We start from the raw sequence: 27,883 nt of genomic DNA, 5'->3' as shown, positions 1-27,883 counted from the left end.
CCCTACGGGACTAAGGTCACCAGGCTGCGAGATAGAAGCCCCCTCCATATGCTACCCTACCCTACCCATGCTCATCCTACGACAAGTGCCCGTGGGCATGCATACTCCCATCCTAACCCCAATGATCATAACTTCCGGCAAATCCACGGAAGATCGGGCCTCGCAAGTCACCCAACAAATGTACGCGTACGTACTCGTGTGTGGCACACCACCATCACGAAGATCATAACACAAGGACAGGAATGAGACCACAATGCAAAGAAAACACCCAACTGAAAGCAACACAGGAAGGACGGATTCTACACGAATCCCAAAGCCAATAAAATCATACATCATTAAAACCACTCAACCGACCTCAATCTGAGAGTATGGATTCTACACGAATCCCAATGATGTAACAAGGCCAAACATCATGAACTCACTCAATCAGCCTCAATCCGAGAGTATGGATTCTACACGAATCCCAATGATGTAACAAGACCAAACATCATGAACTCACTCAATCGGCCTCAATCCGAGAGTATGGATTCTACACGAATCCCAATGATGTAACAAGACCAAACATCATGAACTCACTCAATCGGCCTCAATCCAAGAGTATGGATTCTACACGAATCCTAGGGTTCACGAAACAAAAGCAAAGGTCTAAAGGAAACCATAACACCAGGTATAAAATCACTCAACCGAACACAACATCGGGAGTATGGATGCGACATGCATCCCAATGCAACATAAAAGTGCAAAAGTGGTCTGATTGATATCCAAACAGATCATCAAGTTCCACGACCCACATTGTGCCAGAAAAACTCGAGAAAACAAGGCAGCACGCAAAACGAGGTAAAAACTCCAAAAATTGGAAAACTTTAAAATTAAAACTCATTTGGCCTTTGGGTTCAAAAACCCCAAAAATCCAAAAATAAATGAAATCGGACACCGTATGCAAAAACGGCCAGCATAACGGCGTAAAATCCCAAACCCTCATCTCAAAAAATAGAGAAATGTTCATACCCGCCCAATCGGGTAGAACTAGCATACAAAAACTGAGGGGAACACTAGTTCTCAGCCTCCAAAAAAATGGCTACTAAAAACAGAAGTTGAAACGGAGCAGAAACAATAAAACGAGAAAGCCCTACCTCACAGCCAAAAGGGCAAAACGAGAATCTGCACCATAAAATAAATATCTCGTAGAAGTAGCTGAAAATCGTGGCAATCCAAGGTTTCCCCGAGCTGGATCCAATGAGCCCAACCTCGTGACGATCCCACGCCCGTAGCTCTCACAACAAACAAAACAGTAAATCCTCATGAAGAGGATTTTGGGTTTTACTCTCCAACTTTCCAATTTGAAAGTGAGAAGTGAGGAATTAAATTCCTCTTTGGATACTTATTCACTTTTCGAGTGAATAATCGATTAGGGCAAATAACCAGCCAATCCAGCTAAACCCCGAATCGACCCGAACAAAAATAGGCTATTCCTATAAATAGGAATTCATCTATGGCAAAGCTGCCATAAATTAAAATAAATCAATTAAAAAGCCCGAAAACCCAAAAACTCATAAATCTCCTAAACAACTTTCGCGACAAAGCGAAACTCTAAATGCATAGACACGCTTACTGGTCTAATCACATAATGCAAATGAGTTTGGATTTAATAATCACCGAAAGGTTTAAATTAAACATTTAATTAAGGATATGTCGACCATACAAGGGCGACATTGGTAAAATATGAACGGCTGAATCACTAACTCCATGTGCCACTGCCAGGGATATAAATCATGCACACTAAACAACATGATCAAGTGCAATTGCATATAATAACATAGCCAAAGCAATAAATGCATTAAATCACCTAATTTAACCATTTATTTAATTATATTAAAATAATCTATTTACATCACTCACGTTCGCATAATGCATAACTACGCAGGAATGAAGTAAATAACCATAGCATTAATTCCATCACATAACAAAATCAGAGGTATGTCCAAATACCAGATAACCAGATATCATCATAAAACATACTGTCATCTCAAAATGGCATCATCATGCAATATGATTAACTGAACAACATAGTAGTCTAATATCTATGATACTGGAATCAAAGAGTAACATTTGACCCTCAGGTCATCTCAAATGTAAACATAACATGAGAACAGATATCTCTCAGATCAAAATAAAACAAGGTAAATGTTCGCAGCACATAACCAAATAATCCAACAAGAACAATCCATTCTAATTACTTAAGCATTTAATAATAATTGATTACTCTGCATTAAAAAGGCATTTAAAACATATAAGAGAACACAGTCATAAACATGACTAACCACTGCTATAGGAACCTAGTCCAGTGTAGCATGGTGAAAAGAACATAGTGCAATCTCTGCACACATCTCAGGGTAATCATAGAACAACCTCATGATACCACATCGATCCTGGTAACCACTGGCACAAACCTCAGTGAACCAAAAATCACATCATAATCTCAAAGATCAGTCAAAAGCATAATCAACGAACCTGATAAAGAAACATAAATCCAAACACCTCAACGATGTAGACCACTTAGGGTCACAATCATGATCCATCACAAAAAAAGATCAGCAAGGTTGCATCCATCAGGATGACTTACAAAATTCCAATGGGAGAGGCACTACAATCAGTCACCTCAAACACATTAACATCCTAGATGGTTGTCTACAAGGCTGACAGTTGGTTTAGCTAAGGATTCCTCGATATACTCAAGGTACGTGAGGCCTGAATCCATAAATGAGACCAAAAAGATGTCACACAGCCTAGAAGAGCGGTAACCCACTTCTTCTCTTTCACTTCTCAAGGGTATAAAGTTCTTTGAGGCTTAGCTCGAGTGACAAAATCTTGATCCCAAGAGAGGTGTCTTTCGATTCACCTCCCGATTCTTATATTCCACCAGAACGCTGGAGTTGAGGTCGTCCAAGGGGTGATGAAATCCCCAAGTAGGCCTCCTAAAAAAAAACAAGGTTTTGGATCCTAATCTTATGCACCCAAGATGGCCTCGAAAGACGACAAGGGGAGAGAACACTTGGATGACCTTGGGCTAAAAAACACGCTTGTTCTTTTACCAACTGACTCTTATGTGTGCTAATCTAGACTTTGCAAGCACTCATGTTTAAGAAACAATGTTCAATTCCAACTTGAAGCGCCAACAAAAGTAAATCGATCAAAGAATGCAAACAATAAGAAGAGTTAGGGTCAATAAAAGAAAATTTGCGTGCCTAGAGGCCCTCCATGTCAAGTATCGATTAATTTTCTTTAAGGCATTCTCCACGTCAGTTGTTGTTCAATTTTAGTGCCCAAACTTGAAGTGTGATCGATTTAATCTAGAGTTTTGATCATTTAAGAATTTTGATAAAGTTAAAGCAAATATTCAAAGACCAAGTGAGTGAGTTAGATTGTGGAACATTTAACACCTTTTTCAAGTAGACCCATCCCCATAAATGGCGCTGAGATTGCAACCAATGGTTAATATTTAATGGGTGATTAGAAAAGAGGTGAGTCCAAGGAACTACTCAAATTGATTTTTGCAAATTTGTATTTTAACTTAACAAAGTTTCTTAAATGTCCAAAAATCAAACTTTACCTAGATTGCATGTGAAAAAGAGATTTGTTTTGTTCAATTTTTAGAAGCTCCAAATGAAGTGTTTGATATTGCAATGGTTAATTGATCCTTGGCATTCAAGATTGGATTTGTTGTTTTAATCATGCATTCAAGGAAAATTTGATTTTAATCCATGGCATTCAAGAGTGATTTTAGCAATATGCATTCAAAGACAAGTGGTTAAACATTCAAGTTTTTTCCTTTGAGCATTCAAGATTGAGATTTTGTGTGTTGTTTTAAGAACTTTGAAGTGCTTTTTTTTAACCTTAGATCATTCAAGATTGTTTTGGACTCAAAAGTGAAAATGACTCTTTGGACTTTGGTTTTCATTCAAGATTTTGTGTTATAGTTTGCATATTTTAAGCCCCAAAAATGATATTCCTAGATTGTTTTGATGCATAAAAAACCTAAGAAACATTCAAGATTTTACAATAAGACATTTGTTTGGAACAAATAACAAAGCTTTTTAGGACAATTTTGGCAAACATTTAGGACTCTTAGTTTTCATGAGATTTTTAAAAGAACTTTAAAATATTTGCAAATGAGGTTCATTTTATCCTTGATTGATGCTTTGAGTTTGATTTAGATTTTAGTGTGCACTTAGTGTTGATTTTGAACCTTTTGAAATGGAAACTTGAAGTTCTTTTTAAATTCTCAAAAATGAAGTGTTCCTAACTTTGCATGAATGCATCTAAAACTTTGATGTTGCAAGGATGCAAATGATTGGATTGGTTTAGTTTCACTTGTTAAAAGATTTTTTTTTTTGGCAAATTTTTAGTTTTTAATAGATTTAAGTATGATTGGGGGTTCATTTTAAGCACTAAAAAGAAGCGTGTATGGTTTTGCTTCCTTAAAAAAAATGGCCAAGATCTCCCACAAGAAGAAGAAGAAGAAGTAGAAGGAATAAGAAGAATATAGACAAGAAGAGGAAGAATAATTTCAAGTTCTTTGTCCACCTGTAAGCTTGAAAAATTTGCAAACACTATGAGATAGATTATGAGTTCCTTTGTCTTCTTCATGCTCATGTGGACCTACAAAACCAATTTATACAATCCTACCAATCACAAAAACAAGTAAAATTAGCCAAAATCAGAAAATGACATACAAAACTTGACTAAAAAAGCTAATGAAGATGACCCATGCAGGGTCCCACCGGGCATGCCAAAATGTATATGAGCAATGTTAGTATGCTAATAGAAACCAAATTTAAATAAAGCTTCTACAAACTAAAAAAAATTCATAAACTTCAAGATAGACTAAGATGAACTCTCAATTGAGAATATGAGCCATTAATGGGCTCTCTCAATGAGAAGCTCTCTTGTTGAGTAGCTTTGTCTAAATAGATAGGATGTATGCTCAAGATTATGCTTCAAAAAGAGCTTCAAATGGAGTTGGAATTTGGGTGTGATTGTATGGTTTTGATGTAAAATGGATTCTCAAAATGGCATTATGACTTTACTTCATGGATTGTGTTATTTTGCAAAGGGGAAAGATCCAATTTATAGGCAAGAGGCTTGAGGGATTGAGGGCTAAGATGCAAGGATGGGAAAAAGCTCATGGAGGGCTCAAATTGCATGAGAGGAGAGCACATGGATTGTGCTTCTTTACAGCCAATCAAGGAGTGACACATGTCACATGGTGAGCGGATGGAGGAAAGGGGAAGGATGAGTCAACAAAGAAGGCTCAAGGGATAAAATCTTCATAAAGACCCTCATAATGACTTGTAAGAGCAATAAAAGGGCTTGGAAGAGTCATTTATGGCCTAGTGGGCTTCATAAAGTTTTATGGTTGAGATATTTTGAGGGTGATGAGAGCAATTTCGACTTGGACTTGATTAGGAAGGTTTTAAGCTTGCTTAGGCTTGTGCAAATGATTAGAGGATGGATTAGGATGGTTTAAGATTAGCTTAGGGATAGGCAAGTGGATGGCATTTAATGAGGGTGGGTGAAGGAGGAGATATTTGTTAACTTTGGCTTGGGTTAGTAATTCTTAACCCATGTTTAGGGAATGTGACAAGGTTAGGAGGGGATTAGGATTAGGTTTAAAGACATCTTCTAGAAGAGTCTAGACTTTGGATGAGGATAAAGACTTTCTAGAATAGTCTAGAATTTCCTAGGATGAGGATGAAGACTTTCTAGAAGAGTCTAGAACTTTTTAGGATGAGGATAAATTAGATTTTTAGGAAATAAATTAAGTTTTATTTATTTCAAGGGTTTGGTTGAGGAGATATTTATTAAAACTTTTTTAATAAACATGAGGATTAATATTTAATCTTAATTAAATATTTTGATTTGGGATTAGGGGTAGGAAATGATGGGATTAGCCTTTAATTAAAATTAAAGAAGGATTAGAAGATTTTGGAAGAGGTTAGTGGTCTTAAAGAAATTGGCCAAGTTTTGGGCAAAAAATAACTTTTTTTTTATTTTGGGTTTTTTGGTCAATTTATTAATTAAATAATTATTAAATAAGGAAATAATGTTTAAATAAGATTAAAGATTTAAATAATGATTCCTTAATTAAATATTTTTAATTAAGATAAAGGGATTTAATGGCATAAAATTAATAATTAATTAATTAATTAATAATTAATTAATTAATTAATAATTAATTAATAAATGAAATGTCATCAGGACTTCTTCAGAAAATAAAAATACTTTATTTTTTAAAGGTTTTTAGGTTTCTACAGTATCAATTAGGGAATCGACTACCATTGGATCATTTAGGGCTTCAGACACCACTGTATCACTTAGGACTTCAATTATCATTGGATCATGTAGGAAATTTGATACTAGTGAGTCAATTAGGGTTTCAAATACCACTATATCATTTAGGGATCTAGATACCATTGAATCAATTAGGGCTTTAGATACCACTATATTATTCATTTCCTTCTGATTTCTTAACTATGGAAATAACTAAAGATTAGAATATATGTTCATATTTATTATTCATATAAATGAAATATTGACATAATAATCCATCAAATAAATCTATCTCTTGCAACTAAATGTAAAATAATTTTAACGATGATATAAATAAATTAATCTTACCTTGGTCTTGCATATACTTCATAAAAGTAAAAATACATGTTTCTGGAAAATAATTGAATGTATATCTTATCTTTGTATGTTGAATGTCCTTCAACATGGGGAGAGGTGAAGCATTTTCAGGCTCTTAACCACCCAACCTTGCACCATAACTTATCTGCACTCAATCTCTTACAAGAAATTTTGATTTCAGATTGGTTTTGACAATTGAGTGTCAACACACTTAAGATATTCACTAAGTTCATGTCAAACTAGCAATGCATGTCAATTATAATATGCAAATACAAGACCATGTCAAGTTACAATGAGTGTTGAGTCACTCAAGTGCCTAGAAGATAGACCATGTCAAGTGATTTAGGTGCCGAGCAACATAGTTGATGTTGAGTAGTTTAGGTGCCGAGCTAGAAATAGAATTATAGGATGTGTCAAGTATTAGTAACATCAAGTGTTGAGTAACACAGATTGGACATAGTTGTTTGGGATGGCACAAACAACTATGTAAACCATTTTTATGTCGACTTATGAATAGATCTCGGATCTTTTAAAGATAAGGATGAATCTATTTGAATTCCCTATACAATCACATGCAGCCAATCCTAAAATAGGAAGAGTTAAGCAAAAAAATGGATGAATCACATCCATAGATTCATACCTAACCCTAAGTCACCAAAGTCTTTATAAGGAAGATGATGCCCAAATATTATAGATGATTGAGAGAGCAGTGATAGAAGAAAGACATTAAGGGGTGAATGACTGAATTGTTTAGAGAGAATTCAAGGTGACTTAGTAGCATGAAAGAATTGTAGAATCAATTTACAAATAGAGGATCAAGAACACAGAATAGTTATATTAAATTGGAGAGGATCAAGAAGGAAAAAATTGTGATATGAAATTAGCAAGATAAAGTTGTAAGTTATATCAAATTAAAAGCTCTACTATTACTTTCTAACAATTGTATTAGTTAGGGTGAAATCCTTTGGACTAAGGTTGATTTAATAGTCATTATAAAATCTTTTAATAGGGTGACATTCTAAGTGAATGTTCTAAAGTCCTTTAATTAGGTGCACTTCTAACAGGGTGTTAAAATCCTCTAACAAGGTGGAACTTAATAGTCCTTGTAAGCCTTTAACAAGGTAGGCCTTTCACAGGGTAAATCATGTATCATGGTCAACTTATTGTAACTATACTTGGCTATACTTTATTGCTGTAGGAGTAAAGATTTGTGGGTGTCATCCCCACCCTAGTTTTACCTTCTCATTTGGAGGGTTTTTGGGTAATCATATCAGGTGTCAAGTGTGTATGTGTACTTACATATTTTAGATGCATTTAGTTTATTTTAGTTTATATATAAATCTAATAAATGGTGAAAGTTTTAATTTCTAAAGTCTTTTGATTCACACCCCCCCTCTCAAAAATATATGTTTCCCATTTATGATTCTGACAATTGGCATCAAAGTTAAGTTCTCGGAATGAGAAGCTTTACAACTTAGAGAAAATATCTTGAAATGGAAGTCTACAAAGTGGGAAAGATTATTGAGAACTAAGTAATGAGATCCAACTCATTGTAAATTCACTAGACAAGGCCAAAGAGGAGTTAAGGAAATCCTTAAAGAGAAGGATAGAGATAGCCATTGCAAAGAATGACACACAATACAAAGAAATTGACACCACCAAGTTATTTGCAAATGGAGACTCAAATGAATTTGATGTAGCAATTTTAGAACTAATGGAAAAGAATCAAGTACAAGCTAAGGAGATCAAAAATCTCAAGATAGAATAAGAATATCAAGCCATGATGTTGTGTGAAGTAACTAAACAAAAGAAGAGAGTTATAGAAGACAAGGTCATCATTGAAGAAGACAAGAGAACTCTAGCAAATAGACTAGAAGAGAAGTCAACTAAGCTTACTAGAATCTCTAACATGATATTAGATACCCTAAGCTAGATGATGAATGCTCACCATGAGTTGAATGTCAAAGACATTGAGATAATTGCATTGAAGTTGCAGAATGAACAACTACAAAGTGATCTAAGAAGAGAAAAAGAGATTGCTGAAAGTTTCAATAAGACAAATGAAGCCATCAAGTACTTTGAACAATTACTAAAATCTCTTAGATCCAACAATGATACATCAAGATTGGGTTACACAAGCACTAAAGAAGGAGAATCATCCCAAATTGCTAAAGAAAGGAATGACAAAGGTAAGCACTCCAAACCCAGTTGACATTATTGTGGTAAGAAATAACATACTGCTAATGTGTGTAGGAGAAAGAATGCAAATTAGCATGACAAACCTCAGAACATGGGTCACTATCATAAGTGCAAAAAGAAAGGTTACCAGGCACATGAATGCAAAACTAGAACCACACATGCACCAAGATTTGAATTTTACTACTACAATTGTCTAAAATATGGACATAGAGCCTTTGAATATAGATCCAAATCCATGTGGTCACCAAATAAGTCAAAAAAGGTAAGAAGTCATGGACACTTCTATAATTGGGATTACAACACAAGAAAAAGTTGTCATTATTGTCAAGAATATGAACATATCCTTGAGAATTGCATTAGAACACACTTTAGTGATAACTACAATAGATGGTTGTGTCAAACTATGTGCTTTAGCTATTTGAAGACTAGCCATATCAGCAAACATTTTCCAACAAGGTCAAAGGCACCTTTGTGAATTCAACAAATGAAAAGGCAAAGTAGATATTGAACACATTAGAGGAGAGATGAACAAGACATGGAAAAAGAGAGATGGATGTAGTACATCAAATGGAGGGACCACTTCACCTAATAGGTCAAGTGGTCACACCTCATCAAACTAAGAAAATGAGGTATGTGAGACTAATTCTCAAAGTACTATACCTTACATTAATTCCAAAAAGAAAATAGCACTAAAAGGAATAGATTAGGATGAATTAAGATGCAAGATGATGAGAAAAGTTCAAGGTTAAATCTTCAAATTTTCATGCTACTGCCAAGTATGAAAAGTCTTCTACAAATGCTGAGTAAAATACTAGTGAGTGTCAAGCTGCCAGTCAAAGTCAGTTAGATCTGAGTTCGTAGTAGCTGTTGAGTGAGGCCCAAGATCTCTATAGATGCCGAGTGGGAAAAAATTTGTGTTAATGTTGAGTTTACAATTGTACAAGCACCAAGCATTAAATGTAGAGTTTTGAAGGATATAAGGTTGATTTTCACCCATTTTTTGTCATAACAAATTCAAAGTGAGAACAAGTAGAGTGAAGAGGCAATTTACAATCCAATTTGAAGTGTTTGCAAAGATCCTAACAATAATCTAGCACAAGTTCATCAAATTTCTAAAGGTATTCTTCATTAGCCGAGTTGTAGAATTTAAAATTTGTTAAACCCTAGTTTGAAAAAATGGCTTCTAGTTCAAAGAATGTGAAGGAGAAAGAAGTTTTTGATGTTCAATTAGTTAGTAATGAGGTCAAACAACTAAATTTTAAAGCCATCCCAGACATTTCCTATAAACAAGACCCGTCAACATTATCCATGATTCCACCAAAGGTCATAATGGTCCAAGACATTAGAAAATGTTACAACTGCAAAGTAAGAGGCATAAGTGATATGGAAATAAGGCAAGCTTATGATAATTTGTGTGAAAAATGGCATTTTAAAGGAAGAATTCAAGATTGTTGAGAGAAAGGGTTCTGACCTATGCACTAGACTTCCCCACAGTGTTCAAAATTGAATGGATCAAGATAGTATTAAGTAGAATACATGATAGTATTAAGATTTCTTAAAGAATTTTTCATTGGGTGACTATTTTTCCAACCCCAAATTGGCCAATGACCCTACAAAGTGACTCAAAAGAAGCAATTGAGAAGAACATAGGTGCAAAATGCAATAAGCGAGAAATGACCATTGATACCATTACAGACCCACTACTTGACTTTGAAATTAGGGTTATTTCTCATAAGTTTTATCAATAAATAAGGTTAAATAGTGTACCTTGCATTGCAGTAGATGTTTGCTGCAATTTTTTAAAGAAAGATCACACTTTTGATCTTGCAAAACTTCAATTATAGCAAATAATATAAAATCTTGGAGTAGTTAGGAAAACAAAAAGTGCTCAATACAAATTTGGATCAATTCTAATTTGCATATTTTTCTATGTTTAGAACACTTTTTCATCTTTTGGAACAATTGGATGCAAAACAAATATATCAATGGCTGTACAAATCAATAAGTATATTGAACAGATGGATGAGAACTTTGAAACAATTATGACTAGCTATTTTGAAGACTTTAAGAAGTCTATGAAGCAAAGGATGAGGATTCCTATCTCTTTAGTTGAAAAATACTACAATGAAATATGTTTTCTTGTAGATATTGATTATACATACATACAGGATTTTGTACCTAGGGTAAGATGGCTAAGACCCTTAGGATATGAGATCAATGTTGATGAAGCCTCAGCTGCCATCACTACACTCTAAGTAGAGGAGATTGATAAAAGTGCCAAGATATTTGGAAATTATGATGTTATGAAATCTAAAGTTGAGATGGAATTAAAGATAGATTCCACGCTAAAGAAGAAAGACAAATTGGTAAGAAAAATGAAGGCCAAATTTGGAGAAGGTGTAGGTGAAGAGGAAGAAGAAGATGATGAAGAGGATGAAGAGGAAGAACAAGAATAAGTTCAAGAAACTCTTACTTTGACCCAAGGCATGGGTGAGAAAATTGAAGAAGAAGAAGGTGCCAAAGAAGAGAAAACCAAAGAAGCACCAATGCAAACAAAACCTAAGAAAAGAAAGGCCAAGGCAGAACCTATGCCAAAAACAAAGAAAAAGAAGACTACTAAGCCCAACCCAGCAAAGCCAACAACACCATCAATCAAGAAAAGCACAAGGGCCACTGCACAAAAGGCTAAAGAGGAAGCCAAAGAGAAGACAAATGCTATTGGAAAAAAAAAGGCCCAGTGTAGAAGAAATAAAGGAGAAAATACATTGCACATCCAGAGACTGATGATGAAAGGATAGAATCTAAAGATACAAGCTAGTTTAGAGTGGTAAGTCACACACCAAAACTTGATCTTGAAAATATCTATGAGAATGTTAAGAATAATGTAGATTTGACAGGTTTGAAAAATATTGATTTTGGAAAACTTGGTAGAGAAGAACAAAATTTGATTGAAGAATCAATATATGCAATGATGTCTACATTCAAGAACATTCCACTTGAATTAGATAATACAATGCCAAAGGAGTTGTAAACTATTGTTGAAAATAAGTGGCATTACTATTTCAACCTAGAGAAACAAATAAGAGAATCCACACTAGCCCAAGTGATGCCAAAACTAAAAAAGGACAGATTGTCAAAACTAATAAGAAATATGGTGGACATTTTGCACCAAAATATAGGGCATTTAGCATTCTTCAGAATAATATTGAAGATGTTGTCAAGAAATCCACTCAAATGTGGAAATTGATCTATGAATTGACAACTGTTAAAGAAGGAGAAGAAGATAAATTTGAAGGAAAAAACTATGGATATGAAGATGAAGACAAGGAGGATGAAATAGAAAATGATAATACTGATGTGGAGGAGACACAAAATAAGACAAAAGACATGGCTACAACTGAAGAGCAGCAAGAAGAACAAAGTGTGCAAGACACACAAATGCCAATTATGATCCCTCCACATAACACAAGCACCCCTATAGAAACTATAACTATTAAGGATGTCTCTAATGTATCTACTCAGAACATCAACCCTTTAACTATAGAATACCTAAAGAATATTCTTGACCAATCCACACTATAAGCCAAGTTGTTTGAAAATCCAATATTGGTAAGTGTTGATGAAATTTAGAAGGTAGTAGCTGCCATTACAAGGGATAAGGTGAATACACAAGAACCGCCTTCTTTTATCCCTTCAACTACTAGTGCTCAACCTTTAATACAAATATCAGCAGACACATCTACAAAGGTTGACAAAACTCTTAGAGTTGATATAATTGAACAAAGGCAATAGAAGAAGAGAAGACTATAGAAGAACAAATAGGATAGATAGATGCATTTGTACCTAATGTACAAACACAAGGTGCAAGTCAAATCATGGTAATTGACCATAGAATATCTAACAAAAGTAAGGACACACCAAAGGAGAAGCATTGGTAACTCTACTAACATCTAGCATTCCTACAAAATTCCATTAGAAGCTAGGCATTGAAGCTATACTACTACAAATCTCAATACCAGGCTCAATTTCCTCCAAGGTTACTAAAGTATTTCATTGTGGAGATGCAACTCTAGATGAACAAATAGTGATACCTAAGTATGATTATGCAACCATAACTTTAGAACAAATAGGCATTAAGCAAAGAGCCTTAGAAAAGAAGGAAAATCAAGAAATACTCATAAAGGAGTATAGAAAAAGGCAAGCATTGCAAGAAATAAAAGGCATCCTCTTAGATGATTTCAGTTTGCAAACACCTGAAGAATCAAAGCCACTATTGGAAAAGTTATCAAATATTGTGGAACATGTGAACAATGAAGACCAAGAAACTAATGCAAAACTTATGGAATGGTTAGAAAGAAAATTTCAAGGGAAAGTATATGAGAAGATATATGGTGAAATAGCACTGACATAAGTTGAATTGGCTACAAAAATTGAGAAAGTGATGAAGCTACTTGAGAATGTATTCCCATTGTACACCAAACTATGTGATCCCACACTCCTCACTCAAGAAATAAGCCATAGAATTTTGAGTCTAGAGAGAAATTTAAAATTATGAGGTATGCAACTACTTGAGAACCCAACTCAAAGTGAGAAGCATTTTCACTCATTGCTTGAGTCATAGAATCAAGTAGCTATGTTAACAATAGAAGAGGCTAATATAAGAGCCAAGTTTACTCATATCCAAGCTTCCCTTACCCCCCATATGGAGATACTCCATAAAGAACTAGGATTTGTAAAAAATTTGTTGAAGAAAGATCCAAATATTTCTACATTAGATGGACTAGTTCACCTTGCAATAGAGCTAGCTATTCAAATAAAGTCATTGGATGTTGCATGTGAGAACTGGGATGCTTCTCTAAAAATAATCATGGAAGTCCATAAATATTTTTTGGAAAAATAAACAATTAGTGTTTAGAACCTTTGACATAAGTGTCAAAAAGAAGGAGATAAATAAGCAAGGGGAAGATAAAGAAAAATGAGACATGAAAAAGGGAGAGAATAATGAAAGGGGGAGAAAATAGAATAAAGAGAAAAAACAACAGACCAGAAATAGAGCATATTAGATAAAGAGTATTAGTACAATTGAAGACAAAGAGTACCAGCAAGAGACAAATCTACTCAGAATGGAGAACAGATTTTGGATATAAATTAGGCATATTAACTCAGGAGGAGTTACAAATTTTTTGAGGTATATAGTCTATTATAGAATTATGAATATGCCATGTTATGTATATATGTTGAGTTATGAATATATTATACTTGAGAAGGTTATATTTTTTATGTACAATTAAGTGTTTTTGAAACTCATGTCAAAGGGAGAGATTGTTAATCTTAGATTGGTTTTGACAATTGAGTGTCAACATACTTAAGGCAATCAATAATTTCATTACAAATTAGCAATTCATGTCAAGTATTATATGTAAATACAAGACCATTCTGAGTTGCAATGAGTGTCGAGTCCCTCAAGTGCCACGCAGATAGACCATGCTGATTGATTCAGGTGTCGAGAAAGATAGTTGATGTCGAGTAGTTCAGGTGGTGAGCAAGAAATAGAATTATAGTATGTGTTGAGCATAAATAACATCAAGTGTTGAGTAACAAAAATTAGGCATAGTTGTTTGTAATGGCACAAACAACTATGTAAACCATTTTTATGCCGACTTATGGATAGATCTTGAAGCTTTTAAAGTTAAGGATGAATATATTTGAATTCCCTATATAATTACATGTAGCCAATTAGAAAATAGGAAAAGTTAAGTGGCAAAATGGATGAATCTCATTCATAGATTCATAACTAACCCTAAGTCACCAAAGTCTTTATAAGGAAGATGATGCCCCAAAATTATAGACAATTGAGAGAGAAATGATAGAAGAAAGATATCAAGGGGTGAATGACTAATTTTTTCAAAGAGCATTCAAGGTGACTTAGTAGTGTGAAAGAATTGTAGAATCAATTTACAGAATAAAGGATCGAGGACAAAACATAGTTATATCATATCAGAGAGGATCAAGAAGGATGGAATTGAGATCTAAAATTAGCAAGATAAAGTTGTAAGTTATATTAGATCAAAATCTCTACTGTTACTTTCTAACAACTCTATCAGTTACAGTCATTATCAAATCCTTTAACAGGGTGACATTCCAAGTGAATTTTCTAAAGTCCTTTAATCATGTGCACTTATAATAGGGTGTTAAAATCTTCTAACAAGGCAGAACTTAATAGTCCTTGTAAGCCTTTAATAGGGCAAGCCTTTCATAGGGCAGATCATGTATCATGGTCAACTTATTATAACCGTAATTGGCTACACTTTATTGCTATAGGAGTAAAGATTTGTAGGTGTCATCCCCACCCCATTTTTACCTTCTCATTTGGAGGGCTTTTGGGTAATCATATCAGGTGTCAAGTGTTTATGTGTGCTTACATGTCTTAGATGCATTTTCTTTATATTTTATTTCATTTTATATATGCATATAATGAATGGTGAAAGTTTTAATTTCTAAAGTTTGAACTTTTGACTTACCCTCCCTCGCCCAAAATTATATGTTTCCCATTTGTAATTCCAACAAGAAAGTCCCTTCCTACCTAGAATAGACAAGGGTCATCTTGTCATCAAATGAGCATTAGTATCTAAACACACCACTTGACTTGACAGTAGAAAATTACAATAAATAGGATCATGCATGAGCTATTAATTATATTTCTTTTAGATTAATCATGTCTGATTTCTTGTTGTTTTCTTGAAGATTTATTCCACCTCTTCACCATTTCATGGTTACCAGTTGGTGAGTCCCAGGTGCATTAAAAAATTTATGATATCTCTGCCCTTTTTACACCTCTTCATCATTCCTTGACTACATTGCCAGTGAATCCTAGGTGTTTCAAATAAGTCATGAGCATTTTTCTCTTAATATCTTTTATCACAAATTGCGTCAAAAAAAAGCATATTCTTGAGATCAACATAACTCATTGAATAGTATTCCCAATTTAGATATTAATATACTTTAAGAACTTTTGTATGGGTTATATCAAAATGACTTGTGAAAGGAAAAAGGATTGATAATAAGGACATTGAACAAGTAGCATCTCATATTGAATCTTGAAATGATAATTATATAAGATGCCTAACTGGCTACTTTGGAAAGTAATAAAATAATATGGTAATGTCATAACATGACTTGATGGGAATTCAAAGTTGCCTGAGAACTTGTCAATTGATTGTAATCATTTTTCCTCCATTTTCTTGAAGATGTCACCACAATGAAAAGGAGATTTTATCCCCATCAAGATGCATGTATGGCAAGTTGCTTGAAAAAATCTTTTCAAACAATGTTGTAGGAAATCATCATAAATAAAATTATGAATTTGGTGTCCTAAAGGAGGAAGTAATTATTGTTAAAGATGTAGATCACTGCAGATAGGTAGTCAAGTATACAAATGTTATTACTAAATGTACCCTCCACAATAAGGCATTCATGTTCTTAAGAAAAGAAATAGGTGCCATGAAAATATAAGTCGGGGCCATGAAAACACAAGTCCAGTGCCATGAAAAACATAAGCCAAGTTCCATAATGATATAACTATTGCCTTCCATCTCTGCATATAGAAGATATCTTGAACGCATTTCTCAATGTGATTATAGCTCATGATTTCCATCCGATCATTAGTACAAGAAGAACTTATAGGAAGGAAATTATTGACATAGTTACTATTTAAAACACAGTAGGGACTGCCAAGAAATTGTTCTGTTGTTTATGAAGGGAGACAGATACTTGGAGGAAATAATTATTCCAATGTTTAAAAAAGAGTCTTTCACTTACGTAACATAAAAATTATCTTAGCAAATAAGAATGCCAAGAGTTAAATTAGTTTTCAAACAAGAAAACAAATAAAAGATGGAAAAAGAGTTGGAAAGTTATCATTTGAATATTATAATAATTTGAATGTTATTATATCTAGAATATTATTATAATCTTAAATTTATATATGTACATGTAAAATATTAATGGGGTAACATCACTTTATTAAATTATTCCAATATAATGGTGTCATCTCATTTTTATATCTATATGTACTTATTGTTGGAATTATAGATGGGAATAATACTCTTCTGAGAGGGGGGGTGAATCAAAAGTTCAAACTTCAGTACTTAAAATATTTTCACCATTTATTTGATGAATGTAATAAACTGAAATGAAATGTAAAGAAAATGAATCAAAACATATAAGCATGCACACACTTGATACTTGATATGATTACCCAGAAACCCTCCAAATGAGAAGGTAAAACTGGGGTGGGCATTACATCCAAAATTCTTCACTATTGCAGCAATAAAATGTCACTTGTTAAGCTTACAAAGTGTTGACCATGAAACATGATCTACCCTATAAAAGGTCTGACCTATTAAAGGCTTACAAGAGACTATTAAGTCCCACCCTATTATAGGATTTTAACACCCTGTTAGAAGTGTGCCTAGTTAAAGGACTTTAGAACATTCATTCAGAATATCACCATGTTAAAGGATTTGACAATGACTATTAAGTCAACCTTAGTCCAAAGGATTTCACTCTACTAATATAGTTGATAGAAAGTAATAGTAGAATATTTGATCTGATAACTTACAACTTTGTCTTGTTGATTTCATATAACAATTCTGTCTTTTTTTATCCTTTTTGATCATTCACTCTTTTAATTCACCTTGAATGCTTTCTGATCAATTCACCCCTTTTCTTCCTTCTACACTTCCCTCACATACATTATTTAATGTGGGGCTTCAACTTCCTTATAAAGACTATTGGTGGCTTAGGGTTAGGTATGAATCTATGGCTGAGATTCATCCATTTTTTTGTTTAACCTTTTCCTATTTTATGAATGGTTGCATGTTGATTGCATAGGGAATTCAAATACATTTTTCCTTATCTTTAAAGCTTCAAGATATATCCATAAGTTAGCATAAAAATGGTTTACATAGTTGTTTTTGCAATCACAAACAACTAGGTCCAATCTGTGTTACTCAGCACTTGATGTTACTAATGCTCAGTACTTAAGGTAATTTTGTCTCTAGCTCATCACCTAAATTGCTCAACATCAACTATATGTGCGGCACTTGAGTGACTCGGCACATAAGTGACTTGGCACTCATTGTAAATCAGCATCTATATATATTATACTTGGAATACATTACTAACTCGGCATGAACTTCGTAAATATCTTAAGTGTTTTGACACTCAATTGTCAAAACCAATTTGAGATCAATAATCTCCCCTTTTGACATGAGTGTCAAAAAAACTTAACTTTACATAAAAAATCTAATCTTCTTGAGTATAATACATTCATAGCTCGACATATATACAAAACTTCAAAAAAATTAAAATTTTGTCATAGACTATATACCTCAAAATTTTGACTCCCCTTGAGTTAATGTGCCTATTTTGTTCAAAAATCTATTCTCCATTCTGAGTAGATTTCTCTTTTGTTGATACTCTTTAGCTTCAAAAATATTGATACTCTTTATCCAATCGGATTTGTTTCTACTATTTTTCTCTTTTTTTGGTGTTTGTTTTTCTCCCTCTCTTTGTGTGCTCCCCCTTTGGTTTATCTCCCCCTTTTCATTTATCTTTATTCTCCCCCTTTGCTTAATATCTCCTCCTTGCTTGTTTATCTACCCTTGCATATTTATTTATTTATCTCTCCATTTTTGAAACTTATGTCAAAGGGTCTTTACACTAATTGTGTATTTGTTAAAAAAATTCTTGTGGACTTCCATTATAATCTTGAGAGTAGTATCCTAGTTGTCTAATGCAATGTCTAATTACTTTATTTGGATTGATATCTCTGCTACAATGTGAACTAGTCCATATAATGTTGAAAGATTAGGATCTTTTTTAACATTATTTTTGCATATCCTAGTTCCTTGTGGAGTATCTCCATATGAGAGGTTAGGGAGGCTTGGATGTTAATCAACTTGGCTCTTATATTAGCCTCTTCTACCTTTAACACAGCTAGTTGACTTTTTGTTTGAAGAAATGAATGGAAATGCTTCTCACTTTGAGTTGGGTTCTTAGGTAATTTCATACCTAAGAGTTTCAAATTTTTATCCAGACTTAGAATTTTATGGCTTGTTTCCTATGTGAAGTGTGTAGGATCACAAAATGTGGTATATAGTGAGAGTATGTTCTCAAGTATCTTCTTCACTTTCTTAATTTTTGTAGCCAATTCAACTTGTGCTAGTGCTATGTCACTAGATATTTTCTCATTGACTTTCCCTTGAAATTTTCTTTCTAGTCATTCCATAAGTTTTGCATTTGTATCTTGGTCTTCATTATTCACTTGTTTCACAATGTTTGATAATTGTTCTAATATTGGCTTTGATTCATTGGGTGTTTGCAAGCTAAAAGAATCTTAAAAGATGTCTTTAATATCTTCTAATGCTTTCTTCTTTTTATACTCCTTTCTAAATATTTCTTTTTTTTCCTTCCTTTCCAAGGCTTCTTGCATTATACCTTTTTTCTCTAGTGTGATGGTTGCATAATCATATTTAGGTATCACTATTTCTTCATCTAGAATTGTATCTCCATAGTGAAATACCTTTAGTAACCTTCGATGAGCTAGAGCTTGGTGCTAAAATCTGCAGTGGTATGGCTTTAGTGCTTGACCTCTAAAGGACTTTTGTTGGAGTGCTAGATGTTGGTAAATTTACCAATGTTTGTATGGTTTCTTGCTCCTTCTCCTTTGGTATGTCCTTTTCTTCAATTTTTCCTTGGTCAATAACAACTACTTGAGTTGCACCTTATGTTTTTGCATCAGGTATAGACACATTTATTTGTCCTATTTGTTCTTCGATAGTTTTCTCTTCTTGAGTAGTATGAGTTTGTTCAACCATGTCAACTTTGACAATTGTATCAACCTTTGCAGACGTGTCTTTTGATGTTTGCACTAAAGGTTGAGCACTAGTAGCTAAAGGGATGGTAGAAGGTGGTTTTTGTGTATTCGCCTTATCCCTTCTTATATCACCTCATTCCTTTTGCAGCTCTTCAACACTGACCCATATAGGATTCTCACACAATCTGGCTTGTAGTGTGGATTGGTCAAGTATCTTCTTTAGGTCTTCTATAGGTAAGGGGTTGATGTTCTGAGTAAACTATCAAAAAAATCCTTTATAGTTATAGTGTCTTCAAGCCTATTTGTGTCATGTGGAGGCTCATGGTTCACATTTTTGTGTCTTGTACACTTTTTTCTGCTTTGTGCTCTTCAGTTGTAACCATGTCATCTGATTTAGATTGGTCAACTATCTTCTTTAGGTCTTTTGCAGTTAAGGGGTTGATTTTTTGAGTTGAACTATCAAAAACATCCTTTATAGTTATAGTGTCTACAGGCCTATTTGTGTCATGTGGAGGCTCATGGTTCGCATTTGTGTGTTTTGCACACTTTGTTCTGCTTGCTGCTCTTCAGTTGTAACCATGTTACCTGATTCCTTTTGTGTCTCCTCCATAATGGTGTCTTCCTTTTCTTTTTCTATCTCCTCCTCCTTGTCCTCATCTTCTTCCTCATTGTTTCTTCCCTCAAAGGGATCCTCTTCTCCTACCTTGATAGTTTTCAGACCATATATCAATTTTCACATTTGAGTGGATTTTTTTACAACATCTTCAATATTATATGGAAGCATGTTGAGTGCCCTATATTTAGGTGGAAATCTATTACCATACTTCTTATTAGCTTTGGAAATTTTTCCTTTTCTAAATTCTACCATCACCTAGGCTAGTGTTGATTCCTTTATTTGTTTCTCAAGATTCAAACAATAATGCTACTTATTTTCTACAATTGTATATGATTCCTATGGCATTGTGTTGTCTAATTCAAGTGGATTATTCTTGAATTTAGACATCATTGCATAAATTGACTCTTCTACTTGGTTCTTCTCTTCTCTACAAAGATTTCCAAAAATACTTTTTAATCCTATCAATTCTACATTATCCCTAACATTATCACAATCATTCTCAAGATGAGATTTAGGTGCATGACTTACCACTCTAAACTAACTTGTATCTTCAGATTATGTTATTTCATCATCTATTTGAGGTTGTGCAATATAGTTTCTCCTTTTTTTCTTTTGCATTGGGCCCTTCTATTTAGTAGCCTTTGTTTTCTCGTTTTCTTTCTTTTTTGGCCTTTTGTGCAGTGGACCTTGTACTTTCCCTTGTTGTTGTGTTGTTGGTTTTGTTGTGCTAGGCTCAGCAGTCCTTTTTGCTTTTGTTTTGGCCACAGATTGTGCCTTGGCCTTTCTCTTCTTAGGTTCTAGTTATACTGGTGCTTCCTCAACTTCTTTCTCCTTGGCACCTTCTTCTTCTTGATCCTCACCCATGCCTTGGGTTAAAGCTAAAGGTTCTTGAGCTTGTAACTCTTCTTCCTCTTCATCATCTTCTTCATCTTCTTCTTCCTCATCACCTGCACCTGCTGCTTCTCCAAATTTGGCCTTCAATTCTCTTACCATTTTATCTTTCCTTTTCAATGTAAAGGTTGTCTTTAATTCCATTTCAACCTTTGACTTCACAACATCATAGTTAACAAATAAATTGGTTGTTTTGTCAATCTCTAGGAGTGTAGTGTTAGCAGTTGAGGCTTCATCAACATTAATTTCATATCCTAGGGGTCTTAGCCATCTAACCCTAGGTACAGTAGCCTAAATATAAGTATAATAAATATCCACAAGGAAACATATGTCATTGTAGTATTGTTCAACTATTGAGATGGGTATCCTTCGTCTTTGCTTCATAGACTTCTTGAAGTCTTCAAAATATCTTGTCATCACTGTTTCAAAATTATCTCCCATTTTCTCAATATCCTCATTAATTTGGACAGCCACTGATCTATTTGTCTTCCATCCAACTATGCCAAAAAATGGAAAGGTTTTTTGAACATAGAAAAATATACAAACAAGTTTTGATCCAAACTTGCATTGAGAAGTTTTTGTTTTCTAACAGCTCCAAGATTCTCCATTATCTATTGTAGTTGAAGCTCTACAAGATCATAAGTATGATTTTTCATGATATTTTTGTAGCTAACATCAACAACTATGCAGGGAATACTATTTAACCTGCTTGACTGATAAAATTTATGTGAAATAAATCTTATTGCAAAGTCAAGAAGTGGATCTGTAATAGTTTTAATCATCATTCCATGCTTATTCCACTTTGCACCTATATTTTTCTCAATGACCTCTTTTGAGTCGCTTCTCAGTGTCTTAGGCTGATCTAGGGTTAGATAACCAGTAACCCTATGGACAATTCTTTTTGAAATCTTGATAGGTCCACCTTCTAACCATAGACATCCATCATGTATCCTACTCAAAACTATCTTGATAAATTCAATTTTGAAAATTGTAGGGAATTCTAGGGCACGAGTAAAATGCTTTCTTTCTACAATCTTGAATTCCTCTTTTAATACACCATTTTAAGATAATTTATCATAGTCCTATCTTATCTCCATGTCTCTAATGTCTCCTACTTTGTAGTTATACCAATTTCTTACATCTTGTACCAATATAACCTTAGGCAAAATCATGGATAATGTGTCTGACGGGTCTCTCTTGTAGGCAATGTCTAGTTTAGCTTTGAGATTGGGTTGTTTAACCTCATCACTAACTAATTGGACTTCAAAATTCTCTTTCTTCTTCACACTTATTGAACTAGATGCCATTATGCAAGCTAGGGTTTGACAAATATTACATTGCGTAGCTCGGCAAGTGAAGAATACCTTTAAAATTTGATGAACTGGTGTTTGATCTTCACTACAATTCTTTTAAATGCTTCAAACTAGTTCATGAATCACTTTTTTTCTCTACTTTTTTTGCTTTGAATTTTTAATGATGAAAAATAGATGAAAATCAACCTTATACCCTTCAAAACATAGAAGTTATTGTATGGTTCTTGTACAGTTGTAAACTCAGCTTCAACACAACTTCTGTTCCACTCAACATCCATTGATTTTACCATCACTCAGTAGCTATTGGAATTACCTTTAATTGATAGATACAAGCATTATCTTTACTTGACAGCTACTGACTTTGATTGACTTTGGCTGATGGCTAGGCACTTACTACTATTTTACTCAGCATCTGAAGAAGATTTTTCATACTCTACAACAATGTGAAATTTTGAATATTTGGCCTTGGACTTTACTCATTATCTTGCATTTTATTTATGCTAATTTATCCTTTTTAGTGCTATTCTCTTTTGGAACCGATGTAAGGTATAATTATTTGAGTCTCACTCCCACATACCTCTTTTTTCTTAGTTTGATGAGGTGTCACCACTCGACCTATTAGGCAAAGTGATCCCTCCATTTGATGTGCTCATCCATCTCTCTTTTTCCATGTCTTGTTCATCTCTCTTCTGATGTGTTCAACATCTACCTTTCCTTTTAATTTTTTGAACTCAAAATTGGGTGCCTTTGACCTTATTAGATAGTACTTGCTGATATGACCAGCCTTTAGGCAACTAAAAAATGTAGTTTGACTCAACCATCTGTTGTAGTTGCCACTAAAGTGTATTCTAAAGTAGTTTTTAGGAATGTGTCCATACTCTTGACAATAGTGATAGCTTTTTTGAGTATTATAGTCCCAATTATAGAAGTGTCCATGACTTCTTACCTTTTCTGACTTGTTTAGTGACCACATGGATTTGGATCTACACTCAAAAGCTCTATGTCCATATTTCTGACAATTGTAGTAGTAACCTTCAAATCTTGGTGCATGCATGGTTTTGGTTCTGCATTTATGTGCCTGATGACCTTTCTTTTTGCACTTATAACAGTGGCCCATGTTCTTAGGTTTGACATGTTGATTTTTATTCTTGCTCCTACACACATTAGTAGTATGTGCTTTCTTACCACAATAAGGACAAGTGGGTTTGGAGTTCTTACCTTTGTCATTCCTTTCTTTAGCAATCTTGGATGATTTTTCTTCTTCAATGCTTGTATAGCCTAATCTTGATGTATCATTTTTGGATCTAGGGTATCTCAGTAGTTGCTCCAAGTACTTAATGGCTTCATTTGGCTTGTTAGAACTTTTAGCAATCTCTATCTGCTCAGATCATTTTATAGTTGTTCATTCTATAATTTTAATGCAATTATCTCAATGTCTTTGGCATTCAACTCATGGTGAGCATTCATCATCTAGATTAGGGTATCCAATTGCATGTTGGAGATTCTGGCAAGTTTTGTTGAATTTTCTTCCTATATGTTTGCTAGGTTTCTCTTGTCTTCTTCAATAATGACCTTGTCTTCTATGACTCTTTTCTTTTGTTCAGTTACTTCACACAACATCATGGCTTGAGATTCTTGCTCAATCTTGAGATTTTTGATCTCCTTAGCTTGTGCTTTATTCTTTTCCATTAAATTTGCTATTGCTACATCAAATTCATTTGAGTCTCTAGTTGCAAAAAACTTAGTGGTGTCAATCTCTTTGTATTGTGTATCATTCTCTACTATGGAAATCTCTTTCCTTCCTTTTAAGGACTTCCTTAACTCCTTTCTAGCTTTGTCCAGTGAATATAGAATGAGTTGTGGTTCTCAATATTGTTTCCCAATTTGTAGACTTCCATCTCAAGATCTTTTCTCTAAGTTGTAAGGCTTCTTCTGATGAGAACTTAGCTATGATACCAATTTTTGGAATTACAAATGGGAACAATACACTTCTGAGGGGGGGTGAATCAGAAGTTGAAACTTCAGCACTTAAAACCTTTTCACCATTCATTTGATGCATGTAATAAAATAAAATGAAATGTAAAGAAAATGCATCAAAACATATAAGTATACACATACTTGACACCTAATATGATTACCTAGAAACCCTCCAAATGAGAAGGTAAAACTGGGGTTGAGATGACACCCACAGTTCTTCACTACTGCAAAAATAAAGTGTCACCTATTAAGGTTACAAAGTGTTGACCATGAAACATGATCTACCCTATAAAAGACTTGCCTTGTTAAGTCCCACCTCATTAAAGGATTTTAACACCCTGTTAGAAGTGTGCCTAGTTAAAGGACTTTAGAACATTCACTTAAAATGTCACCCTATTAAAGGATTTGACGATGACTTTTAAGTCAACCTTAGTCCAAAGGATTTCACTCTGGTGATATAGTTGTTAGAAAGTAACAATAGAATGTTTGATCTGATAACTACAACTTTGTCTTTCTGATTTTAGATCTCAATTCTTTCCTCCTTGATCCTTTCTGATCTGATATGTCAATGTTGTATCTTTGATCCTTTGTTCTACAAACTGATTCTATAATTCTTTCACTCTTCTAAGTCACCTTGAATTCTTTCTAATCAATTCACCCCTTTTCTTCCTTCTACACTTCACTCACATACATTAGTGAACTATGGGGCTCCATCTTCCTTATAAATACTTTTGGTGGCTTAGGGTTAGGTATGAATCTATGATTAACATTCATCCATTTTGTTACTTAACCTTTTTCTTATTTTTTGATTGGTTGCATGTTGATTGCATAGAGAATCCAAATAGATTCATCCTTATCTGTATAGCTTTGAGATCTATCTATAACTCAACATAAAAATAGTTTGCATTGTTTTTTGTGCCATCACAAATAACTAGGTCCAATCTGTGTTACTCAGCACTTGATGTTACTGATGCTCAACACTTATTGTAATTGTTTCTCTAGCTTGACACCTAAATTTCTTGGCATCAACTATCTGTGTGGCACTTTAATGACTCAGCACGTGAGTGACTTGGCACTCATTACAACTTAGCATCTATATATTATACTTAGGATACATTACTAGCTTGGCATGAACTTAGTAAATATCTTAAGTATGTTGACACCCAATTATCAAAACCAATCTGAGATCAACACGTATATAGATATATTCATTATGATAATAAGGTGAAAGATCATATTAAATCCTTTGAGGTGCATTTATTTTTTAACTCAAATTATTTTATTTAAATAGATCATGCAGGTCCCATAGTTGTATCCTATTCCAAGTCGCTAGGTCCTCAACTCGTCTACCCAATGGTGATGCTCTTGTGCTTAATTATTTTCTAACAATGCTTCCACCCCTTTGACATGTTTCCATCTTATCATTTCACAGGATTATAACCAATTTATCTATCAACTAACTTTATGTGAACCCCAACAACTATATTTTAGATTAGGTCAAAAATTGGGATGTAACATACCATTCCCCTTGAGTTTCATCATCCTTGATGAAATTAAAATTGTAACAAACATTGTGAAGGAGTATTTTAAAATTGGATTGTAACATACCATTCCTCTTTCTGTCTCATCATCTTGGATGATCTCTACAAATTAGACACTAAAAGAATATTCCAAATACAAGATATATATATAGCATCATGATATCATTTCTTTTCAAAAATGGATCAAAATCAAAATCATAATCAAAACTCAAGATCCATTTTTACTTCAATGTTTTCAGAAAGATACTTGCATGATATCATAAAATTAAACATATACTCACCTAAGTTCACTTTACCATACTTGTGGTAATCTTAGCATTAATTGAGTTGATTCTATTTCATATTCCTGTCATACTCATGTAGACACTCACCATATTATTAGCTTGATTCCATATTGATATCTTCATTTAAGAGAATTTTTTGGGGTTCAAAATAAGTATTCAATATTGGAATTCTTCAAGTAGCAAGTTCTAGATCATAAATTGACCATAATTTAAATCACTAATACATACCATTTTGCATAAGGCACTTATTAATAGGTACATCATCCTTGCAAACTTATAGATCACCTGAATAAGGTTAGTGAATCCATGTTTTTCCATTTATGTAACCTCAACCTCTTTGCCCATCTTATCACAATAACATTTCATTAGAATAATCATCTCATGATCGAATATACACTTCATCTAAAAAACAATATACAATAGCTTAATATATAAAGTCAACATCGCATGTGTATTATACATGTATAGACATGTGTCAAAGGGTAAAAACATGATATTCTATGCAAGATCATCATACACCTAATCAAGATCATAAGCACCTAAAATAATTCATAAGATTCCTATCGAATAGCTCATCATTCATTTTTAAATATCTGGAAGTTTATCTTTTCCATTTGTGTGACCTAGGCTTTCATGCCCATCTTGTCAATGTAATGTTTCAAGGAAAAAATCAAGTCAAGAAAAAGTTTACATTTGTAAACAAGAATTGATAGTTTCAATTATGCAAATATGTTTACTCCATACTGGAGCACAAAAGACCTTCTTGTCATTTAGTCAACATCAGAAAGGATCATGGTTCACAATTTTGTGTTCCTTTAGTTCAAGTTTAAAATAGATAACATTTTATTTCTACCATATCATAAGGCATGCTAGGAACATTCAACTGAAAATAAATATTTAGCCATCATCATGGATTTTAATGACATTTCATCAAGATTATAGGAGTTTCTTTTGGATTGTGCAAGCCTCGGCATTGGTGAGAAGAGAAGCATTAACATAGGCTTAACCTCCCAACCTCAGACCTTACTTATCCCATACATTCTAAAATTATTAGAATCTCCCTCCCTACCTCAGGATTGGGTTGGGATGTTCTTCAATCTAGCCATCCAAGCTTTTGGGTGGGTTGAGTTCCCACTCAATTATACCTATATAACTAACATTACAAACATCAAGTGATCATTAGATGGCACATGTGCCTATAAATTACCTTGGCCAAGGATTTTTCGATGGGTTCAATGACCCAATCACCACCACTCAACTCGCCAATCATTTTATCTTCTTAATCATGTTTCATCTTTATGATATTATAGTTTATACATTTGTCTATTTTATATCATCTCATCCCTTACTTGCTATTTTGAATGATTTCCTAATGTGATTTTTCAATTTGATTATAAAATAACCAGTTATATAAAAATAAATCTTTTTCAACATTTCATTTTTAGTTTTCTCAAAATAGTGTTAGGCCCAAGGTTTTAGTGTTGAACCCAGTGCTC

Source organism: Cupressus sempervirens, chromosome 4, assembly GCF_028749045.1.
Source record: "Cupressus sempervirens isolate cs-2001-9-10 chromosome 4, ASM2874904v1, whole genome shotgun sequence".
NCBI classification, from domain to species: Eukaryota; Viridiplantae; Streptophyta; class Pinopsida; order Cupressales; family Cupressaceae; genus Cupressus; species Cupressus sempervirens.
Note: the sequence above shows the minus strand (reverse complement) of the source record.